We start from the raw sequence: 10809 nt of genomic DNA, 5'->3' as shown, positions 1-10809 counted from the left end.
CTCATTGTGGTCACCCTTTTGTTGTAAATGACTGAAATCTGACAGGTAACAGTGGCTATTGTTCATTTCATTGCATCTAGAATGAAAGAAAAGCACTATGAAGTATAAGGAGAATCACAATGGTTATGGCCAGATTATTTAAGAAACAAGCTCCAGGTCTAAGATGTAATGGAATTGATCCACGGTGAACTGTTCTATTACAAGGAGCAAGTGTTTTTTTCTTTTTGATTTGTGAGAAGTGAGGAGATGAGATGTGATGAAATAAGGAGGATTTATGCTGCTCAGAAGGAACTAGAGACAATATGACACACTTCAAAAAAGAAAATGGTGCTACTGTGCATTTTTTGCAGTCAATCTAATCTGGTAATCCTCCCATCTTCCTTCACACTGATGACGCTTCAGAGGAGTGCATGGACTATTTAATGGCTTTCAGTGGTGGGGGAGGAGGAAAGGAAAAGCTGTTTATTGATGGAGAAATATCCTTTCAATACTTATGCATGCTGTTGAAGCCAACAGAATGCAATAACAACCAATTAAAGCAGTGCCCCATGAAAACAGATCACAGCACAACTAAATCAAACGATAATTTAGGTCTCAATTCAATAAGAGTGAGGCAAAGCAATTTAGATCTTCACAATAAGCAGGAAGTATAGAATGCATTTGTCAACACCATTTGCAGAGAAAAGACTTTTCATCACTTTACATTATTGTGTGAATTCTGCTTGAGCCAATACATTTTCTAAACATAACTCAATGGAATCAATTGGTCTGGACTTAACAGCATTAGGTCTTTGTTCTCGAAGCTGCAGAAACAAATTGCTGTTGGACTTTTTCTCAACTAAAAATCGAAGCATTCAAATAGTTTCACTTGTTCCAAGCCTAATCTAATTTTCGAGCGAAATGCATCTAATGTTTCAACCTGATAATGGTTTGTGTTTCCAATTCTGCCACCATTTCAGCTGTACAATAATTTGAGCTTTAAGATGTATAGCAAAATTGCCTTAATAGCTTAAATGCCATAATAATTTAACTGACTTTGTTTCTCACAGTCTTTAGTGTAAGAACAGCCCATTTAGCTCCAAAATGTGAGTGTAAGTGTGTGAATAATTTCCAGAAAAGAGTCAGATGTGTGCTGGTCATGCAACCAAATCTCTAAATAACTTTGCAAGCTCTTTCATTTCAAGGACACTGAAGAAATTGCTCATCTGAAGCATCCAAGCAAGCGTGCAATCAATCTTTTTCGACTTTTGGTAGTTAACATCTCTTTGCATTGTATATGTCATCATCTTTGTCTACTACAGTCTTCGAGATTCTCATGATGCTTTTTTAACCAGTGAATAAAAGCAATGTTAGTACAGAAATGAATGATGAAGGATGAATATGTGCTGTAATAACCTTGAATCTGTGGCAGAATATCATGCTGTGGGATAGATTTACATAACAAAAGATATCTCTTGGAGCTCAATCACAAGTAAAAAGAGCCGAAGCGGTAACATGGCATTTCACAGGCCACATACAGTATTACGAGTACATTAATAGATGATGATACTCAATGTCCTCAATCTTGGACCCTTGGGATAAACACATATTAGCACCTGTGATATCAAAAGGCTTTCTCACACTGTGGCTAACTTAAGCATTTACCTGTAGGATCCTTTGAATTACTGAGTGTGGTTGTATTTGTTGCCATACATGGCATATTATTTTTTTCCTAGCATTAGCAGAGCAACTTGGTGTTGTAATGATAGCAAGCGAGACCACAAATTGACATGTCAATAGCCGTGCAGATTGTCTTAACACTGCGCTTTGTCTTTATGGGACATACATGCAGTAAAAGGTCATTTAGGTCCCTAATTAATCCATGGGGAAATTATATCTGCTAGAGAAGGAGAGACTGAATGAGAAAGTTTGTTAACCTCACAAATGCAGCATGATGTATTTGAAATACTTGATTAGATTGGACTGATTCTGGCCAAAGTCTCTTTAAGGCAATTCATATTATTCACCAACCAGCTTGGTATGTCTCTGGCAGCTTTTTTAAAATTATATATATTTGTTAGAAGAAAGTCTAGAATTTCCAAAACTCATTTCAGTGACAGATTTTAAATTTGGAATCAGATCTGACAATAATTTCATAAATGTTCTTCTTTTGCACATTATGACTAAAAAGAAAAAAAATAAGGTTAATCCAAAAGGGGGGGGGGGGGGGGGGGGGTTCTTCTAGTACTATGGCTGCTATTATAAGTGTTACCATTTCTTCCTATTCATACCTTTTCAAGTGGTCCTTCTCTTGCCTCTTTAACCGGTCTGATCTGGCCTTGATTTTCACGTCTTGAATGGCTGGTTTCGTGGTTGTTGTGTGTGTGCTGTTTGCTCGCTCTCAGTGGTGATGTATGTCACCATTTAGTTTAAATAAAAACACAGCTGTGCCAAAGTACGTCCTGACTCTTTTCTCACACGAAAGAAAACAGTGAAGAAATGAACAAAAGAAAATGCTTTCACATTCTGTCTGAGAAGGCATTTACAAATCATGCAGAATAGAGAATGGCATTTTGATAGAGTGCTCCAGCAAAACCAAGAAATCACTGTTGTTCACAATTGCATCTGGCACAGGGAACTTGGCAAGGCCTTCTAACATCACAATTAATTGGTCTCATCCTGCAACAATCTAATTTGTTACTGTGACATGAAGCCGTTAACGATAAAGAGCGGTGACAGGGTGATCAATTAGGCTAGTCTCTCCCTGGCCTGTTCACTTCTGTTTGGAAACTCTTTTGATTCTGTTCGTTTAGTCCCACTGGGAGCTGGATTAATCCAGGAGTGGAGTGCATTTCCATGCACCCAGCCTGCTTCTTTCTTACCTGCTGATGAATGACAACCCTTACCAAAAAGTAGTATACTTCAAGTTTATTTTATTAAGTATACTTAAGTAAAGTTCAAGTATATTTTTAAGTATACTTTATGTAGCAAGTATACAAATATCAGTGTTCTAGTAGTATACTTGTAAGTGCATTGTTTCAATACTCCTTGGGATTAAATTGGCCCACTTTGTAGTATATAAAAGTATACTTTTAAGTCTACTTTAAGTATAACAGTAGCAAACTTTGAGTACACAACTAGTTTACCTCTATGTTTGTAGTTTGTCCAGCAATTATATTAAAAGTGAACTTATAGGTATGCTGACAGGGTGAAACAGGGTATCTGCTTGTAAACAAAAACATTTTATTCTAGAATCATGCATTCTTTTTTAAACACTTTAATGTGGGTTTCATAAAAAAAAAAAAATAAAGAAATAACATTTTGAACAAAAAGCTGAAAAAAGACCATGAATTGGATTCAGAATGATAATTAAAACATAGATGGAGTCGATCAACACCCCAAAGCTTGACTGTAATTATAACCTCTTCATTGGTCGACATTTTATTCCATAACTTTACAGTTTTGATGCTGTTTCATATCAGATGATCGTGTTACATGTGTTAGTATCTGGTGTTTCTTTTTTTTCTTCAATTGTGTTTTTTTGGAAATTCTGTACAGAAGATGTGTACTAGTGCCCTTTACCATATAATAATGAAAACACTGATTTTAGGAGCACTAGTATAGCTCAAATATATTTAGACTTTTTGTAAGTATAAGTCAAGTATACTTAAATGTCATTTTAAGTTTATTTCTGAGGAGTACATAAAGCCCATTTCTGAGAAGTACATAAAAAGTAAACTAAAAGCATACTTTCCTATTTTAAGTTAAAAAAAAATACAAAAATAACACACTAAAAAAAACCTCTTTCGTAAGGGAACTCCGAAAGTGAGAGACCGTTGGTTTTCATCTCAGCTGGAAAAAGGATACACCCATGAAAACTGTATTGATCAGAGGTTGCACTTTCAAAATTCAGTAGGTTTAACAGAGGTCCCATTAGATTTTATTTAAGCATCTGTATTTACTGTAACTGGCGGTTAGACCGTGTATTACAAAACACACTGGGCTGTGTGCTCATGTGCAGCTCCAATGGCAAAATTCCTGGGAGAAAAAACAGCATAGGAGCAAATGAGACAATCGTTCCAAATTATGGAACAGCCTACCTTTATCTATTAAGATAATCCCTACAGAATCTCTGTTTAAAGTAAAAGTTAAAACACACCTTTTAGAAAATGCTTGTAATACAGTATGTGAGTTGTCCTGAGCTTGTTTTTCCTCTGTATGTAGCATGCACTTGGCAGATTTGGTCAATTAAAATGAACTTTTGTGCGATTGGTCTTAGTGCGGTTCATTTGAAAAAGTGTGAACGCTGCCATCTGAATCTTGGTGCCCCTGAAATGGTGGGTTTTTGTCCACTTCCATATGAACTCTGGTGCTGTTTTGACTTATATACTGTATAAAAGCAACATGGACCAAAGACATCTAAACAAACCAAAAACAGGACATGATGTTATAAGATGCAACCCTTAAAAGGACAAAATGCTCAAGCATTCCTGGTTCTTCTTGTCATAAGAGCTACAGTATGTTGCCCATTACAGGCATTTGAGGGTGTGTGCAATAGAGCAATTCCTGGAGTTACAAGCTGGTAAAAATACCACCATATGTACATACGTACAACAAGCACATTTAGCACACAGCATTGTTTTGCATATTCAGTAAGATTGCAATATATACATCAAAAAAGATGTTCAATCTGACCATGTCCTTATGCCTTTTGTTTTGTATCTTAGGATTCAGTGTTAAAAAAACAACAACAACAACTCCTAAGCTAAAGACTCACTTTGCTCTCCATTTAATCTTGCTGTCTAGGAGAGGCAAATGAGATTATAGAAATGTCATTTTTCATTGCTGTGGTAGTAATTGGTAAATATCACACTTCAAATGGTTTGAAACGAGATGCAATCATACAAAAAAGAATTGTGTTAAGCATATGCTCGTCTTAGCTCAATATATCTCAAACAATTGAGATATTATAGAGATCTCATTTGCAATCGTTTCCAAATGCGCCAACTTGAGTAGGGGCTGGACAGGGTGTAATTTACAGACCCTAGACTCTAATTTAGTCTAAGAATTCTGTGCTTTAAGAGCAGATTGTTAGAAACACAATACTCATTCAGAGAGCTTTTATATGTAGTGTGAAATGCACATGTCCTCCAGATAAAATGATTACTTTCTAATATTCAGATTTAGTTTGAATGTGATGGCACTACATTTCAAAGCCATAATTAACTTCCTTTTCTTAATGACAGAAGAACTGTCAACATTTAATGATCTTGAAAATGAAAAAAGCAAATGTGAGCAGCCGCTGAAATTTCTGTTTGTGCTGTATTGCATTTTTATATGCCACGGCAGTGCTCTGTTGAATGAGGTTAGCTCCAGTCTTTAGTGAAGAAGATATTAGCGTGGAATAGAAAGAGCCACAGACTCTTAGGAGGATTTAGAGCTCGCAAAGGGGCGTAGGTTAGGACTGACAGACAGGAGGACTTTTCAAAGTCTTTACTCAACTTTCTTAATTAAACGGCACAGACATGCATTAGGCCATAATAATCTTGAGTGCTGTGATTAGTAAAGCTGCAGGAATGTATTCAGGGAAAATAAGGTTTGGTGTGTGCATGTAGCACACAATTAGAAAGATAATACTAATGTCATCACATGAAGAATGAATAATGACATCATTCCTGCATACCAAAAACAAACAAACAGTAATCAGATTGTCAAATATTGAAATGTCGTAGATGCCATTCAGCAGTAACCTTTATTGAACAAATAACTGACAATGTAAATGTCAGTTAAGCACAAACAGATGCTCAATCCACATGAGGCAAGGTCAGGTTAACGAAAGGACAATAATTAAACTGTGTAACTTTATTAACAAGATAAGTGTGTCACTTGGCATACTTTCTAATAAAGGATGAATATTGATAAAATTATTTTTTTCCTTACATTTTAAACTAGAATCTAAATGTCATACCTGTAGAAAGCTTAAGATATCTCTTACCTTAGCTCTCTTAACATAAACAAGGTAGACTAAACTAGACTCTACTTTTATAAATCTATACTACTTGAATATTATATATATATATATATATATATATATATATATATATATATATATATATATATATATATACAGTAGTCAACATTTGATGTGGATCAAAACCTTTCATCAAAAGTCGTCCTAAAACCTAAAAACCAAAATGTGCTCTCTGATAAACTTTTTTGATCCACTTCAAAAATCCACTTTAGATCACTGTGTGTGTATATATATATATATACTGTATATAGTATAAGTATATATATATATATATATATATATATATATATATATATATATATATATACTTAATACTATATACTTATACTTATATATATAGTATTTATATTATAAACATTACTTTTTAGATTTTCTAATACACTTTATATCATAAAATATGTAACATTTAGTTAACATTAAGTGAACCTTTACATTTTTATTAGCTACCTTTCCCTTTTATTTCTGCTGTTGGTTATGAATTGAGCTCTGTCATGCCAGGATTTGATATCATCGACATAGGAACCCAAAATCTTTATTTCCAGAGATTAATTCAGTATAATTATTATTTTTTAATAATTTAAGAAAATTTGTATGGAAACAATGGCGATTAAGCTTAAAGGGATAGTACCCCTTAAAATGAAAATATGATGATAATTTACTCACAATCCTTAATTTACTCATGCCATTCAAGATGTAGGTGACTTTTTTTGTTTGGTAAAAAGATTTTTAACCGAAACTGTGGTTCTTGGTGTTTCATAAAATGCATAAGATTCATAGAAGTCAGTGGCTACCCGTTTTTGAGAATTAAAAAAAGCATATCATGGAACACAAGCACCATGGCTCCTGCAATACTGAGGCCTTATGAAACGAAACGATCAGTCCGTGCAAGAAACTGAACATTATTTATAAATTTTAAGTATCCCACTTCACCAATATTCATTCTATAACTGCGAATTGGAAAGGCTTTCAAATTTCTTTGATAAAATGAACATTAATAATAATAACAGCATTATAAAGCTGAACTCTGCTGCATGAACATGAGCCATTTAAAGTGTCCAATTAATGAAAAGTTAACCCTACTATCCACTCCTGTTCTCCATCTCCCTGCAGCCTGCTGCATTTATAACTCCTGTAAACACCCGTGGACCACACAAACACGCACAGAAATGATGACCCAAACAGAATCAATCCTCCTTCACAGGGGCTGTATAATTGGTCCACACTCCCAGAGCAAGCCTGTTAAGTATGCTCCACTGTGAATTATGGATAGCCAGCAAAATGGCTAATAAAATATGAATGGCCAGTTTTTGTAGCTCGTGCTTCTCTGTGTGCAGATGTTGGTAGCAAAGCCAGTGTACTTCTAATAAAACACCCCTGTCATCGCAGTCCAGGAAATGACACAAAGCTCTTATGAAAACTATAGGCCATCCATAACAATATATGTCATTATGGAGAAGCGTCTCATCAACATGAGTGCCTGTGCCTATATATTCTACCTGCAATCAGCTGTCTGTGACACTGAGCATTATGGTCAGCATGCTGTGTGTATGCCGTTAAACCCCTTCCTCCTTTCTTTCACCTTCTCCAGATGCTCACGTTCACGCTCATGGGGCGATTTTAAACCTTGTGTTGTTGTTGTTGTTTTTTTGTGTGTGTTTACATCATTAAATGCATCATCCTGTACATGAGTGGCTTGCAAAAGAGAGAGCATAATGAGTCAGTAAAACTCCAGATTTATTTTTCCAGACTTAGGAAAAAACATATTTTACCTGGAGCGTCCTGTTTTTAGAACGCCATGTTCACATCAAAAAACACTGGAAAAGTAGCCAGTGAAATGCAATGGAATGCATGTGTAAATACTTATTATTAATGAAGAAAATAATATTGATTATTGAGTTTAAATTATCACATAATTTATTATTTTAACAAACTGAGTATGAGTTTAAACAAGTAATAAAGAGAATAAAATATTTTATAATCTTACCTTCATATTATATTATATTAGCCTATATTATATGGTGATAAAACTACTGCTAAGAAAAAAATAGTGAAAAACAAACAAACAAACAAACAAAAAAAACCAGTATGCTATCTGAAAATGCAAGGTTTCTGGTGTCAACACTACACTGTGCTATTTTAGATTTTACTGCACTTTGTTAACTTCTTATTAGTTCTAAATGGTTAGGCTACTTCTTAGTTATTTACCAGTAGCGGCTAATGAATCACACATTCACATGAAACAAGTTGGATAGTTAAAAGTCCTCTTATGCTAATTATTATTATTATTAAAAAGTTTATTTCACATTTTACTTTGTTAATTTACCATTATAAGTAACAATGAGGCATTTATAGTCATATCTACATGGCTAAGACAACATAGAGACAACATAGCTCTTTCAGCTGACAGAATCAAAGTGTGGACCCATTTGTGAGGGAGAACAAATTGTTCACGACACTGGCTTCATTTACCTGGATAAGCAAAATGACACTGTATACAGCATTGCCATCAATGACAGGGAATATTAGGAAGTATCAGACCACTGGGTAGCGCGGTTAACCAATCAAATTGTAGAGAGCCATGTAAAACAGCAGAAAGACAGGCAGAGAAATATTGATATTAAGCTGAAAGATCAATCTGAGGGGAATGTGTATCTGGGGGCGTCACAGGAGCCTTGTGGATGCATAGACACACAGCTCTGATAAGACGTTAATTTACAGCCATGGTCAAGCTGCAGTCACAGCACAACTGTAACATATTAACTGTGTGACAGAAGTAAAAGTGTGTGTGTGTTTGCCTAAAGGGGAGAAATATGGTAACAATGATAAGGGCCTTGTGGCGTTAGACACAGAATTGAAATCCCAGGATATTTGTGGGTGCCTGTCATGACTGCTGAATGCTGATGTGCCTTTTTACCCCCCACAACCCTTGCTAGAAGGACACCAACGTCTCAGTGTTCACTCACAGCGAGGATGTGATTACTATTCTCAGTAGAAACATAAAAGCAACCTTGACATGCACAGATACACTTGACTACATGGTAATGACCCATAACTTTAATTAATTACAGACAATTATAAAACTGATTGACTTGCATAATCCTGGCACACTCCAGTACTGGATTTCGAAGACCTTAGATGACTTTAATTATCTTTCATTCTCAGGTTTCCAATGTTTTCTTTTATTCATCCCACAGTATAAAGAGTGAAATATTCAGTTAGTGACTAGTGTGAAGTGTTGCTGCTCTTCGTTATGACCTCTTCACTGAACTTGTCTAAATTCAGTCTGCTATGGATGATGAACAGTACATTGTCTCATTAGGCTCTCAGTAGAATCTAAGGGTTGGCAGAATGTCATGCCCAATAGGACACGAGACACAGAAGTAAGTGTGTGGTGAGCTTGTCATGTAGTCTTGGCTTTCAAAAAAGCAATACACCAAACAGACAAGAGCCATGTCATTAGCAGGCTACCGTGCTTACATTATATGTCAGCGTTATTACTGTGGTCTGAGTAACTAGCTTCAGGAACGCTGGTGTGGCAAATGTTATGCAAACTGAAATCGAACTTCAAAATGTTCTCATGATGTCTATGGGTGTGCCAGCTCCATTTTGGACATCAGCCCAAATAAATTTTAATAAACATAATAAATATCAAATGTCAAAAATGCAAAACGCAAAAAAAGAAAAGAAAAGAAGTTATGATATAAAAAACAATACGTTTTTGTAAGATAGAAAACAATGCATGTATTTTACTGTGGGAGCACTGAATCAGTGTTAGTGCAAAAAAGTTTAGAAATATTTTTATTATTAATAATAGCAACAATAATGATAACAACAATGTTCATGTAGTGATTGTAGTAATAATAATAACTATTATTATTATTATTATTATTATTATTAAGAACAATAAAAAATAATATTAATAAACCATCATCATAAATAATAATATTTATTATAGCCATAAAAGTAATCATAATAGTAATAAACTGCTATTATCCTAATTGTTTGTGTTATTAGTTTTATTATGCACCCTGTAACTTTGTGTATTTGTTATGAATGTATCAGAAAGAGAGAGAGCGGCAGCATTATTGTTTAAAAGAGCGGATGCAAGCTTCAGTATAAGCAGAGGGATTTCTTTGGCACAGTGATATTTTGTTTGAGTAATGGTGTGTTGTATCTAGCACAGGCTTGGCTCTCCATCACTCCCGCACAGATCCAGATAATAGCCCATCTGCTGCCCCAGCGCCCCACTACTGGCTGTCTGACTCATAATGCATACTAAGAGTTATGTCCCACAAGCTCCCTCTAACTAAATGTATCCTCACAGTCGCAGCATGGACTCACAAACGCATTGCTTTGATTGCAGAGGAACTGCTGCTCTCTAGTGGTGGAATCATTGTATTACAAAGTTGTTTTCAATACATACCTCCAGAACTGCCACATTTACCACCTTTTTGTCTTGAACTCATCAAGTTCCAACATTGTATCACAGTATTAGATTATATGGACCCAAAGCATTGTTTTACAAGAGCACACATGGGCAATAAAGATTTTAAACAAACATTACTGAGCCGGAGTAGCTGCTCAGCAGAACCTATTAGCATATGATTAACTACATTAGCTAATAATCTTAAAATATTAGTCCAAGAAAAGAACATTAAGATGAAAATCACTTTATTGCTCTTTGCAAAACTTAATGAAATCTGTGAATTGCATATATGTGCAATTCACAGATGTCAGCGCAACTTATCACAGAAGCTTTAGGATAGCTAGCCTGCTATAAAGGTATTATTAAAAACAAT

This window comes from Cyprinus carpio, chromosome A13 (assembly GCF_018340385.1).
Source record: "Cyprinus carpio isolate SPL01 chromosome A13, ASM1834038v1, whole genome shotgun sequence".
In the NCBI taxonomy this organism is placed as follows: Eukaryota; Metazoa; Chordata; class Actinopteri; order Cypriniformes; family Cyprinidae; genus Cyprinus; species Cyprinus carpio.
The sequence above is the reverse complement of the archived record's forward strand: the minus strand, read 5'-3'. Positions refer to the sequence as shown.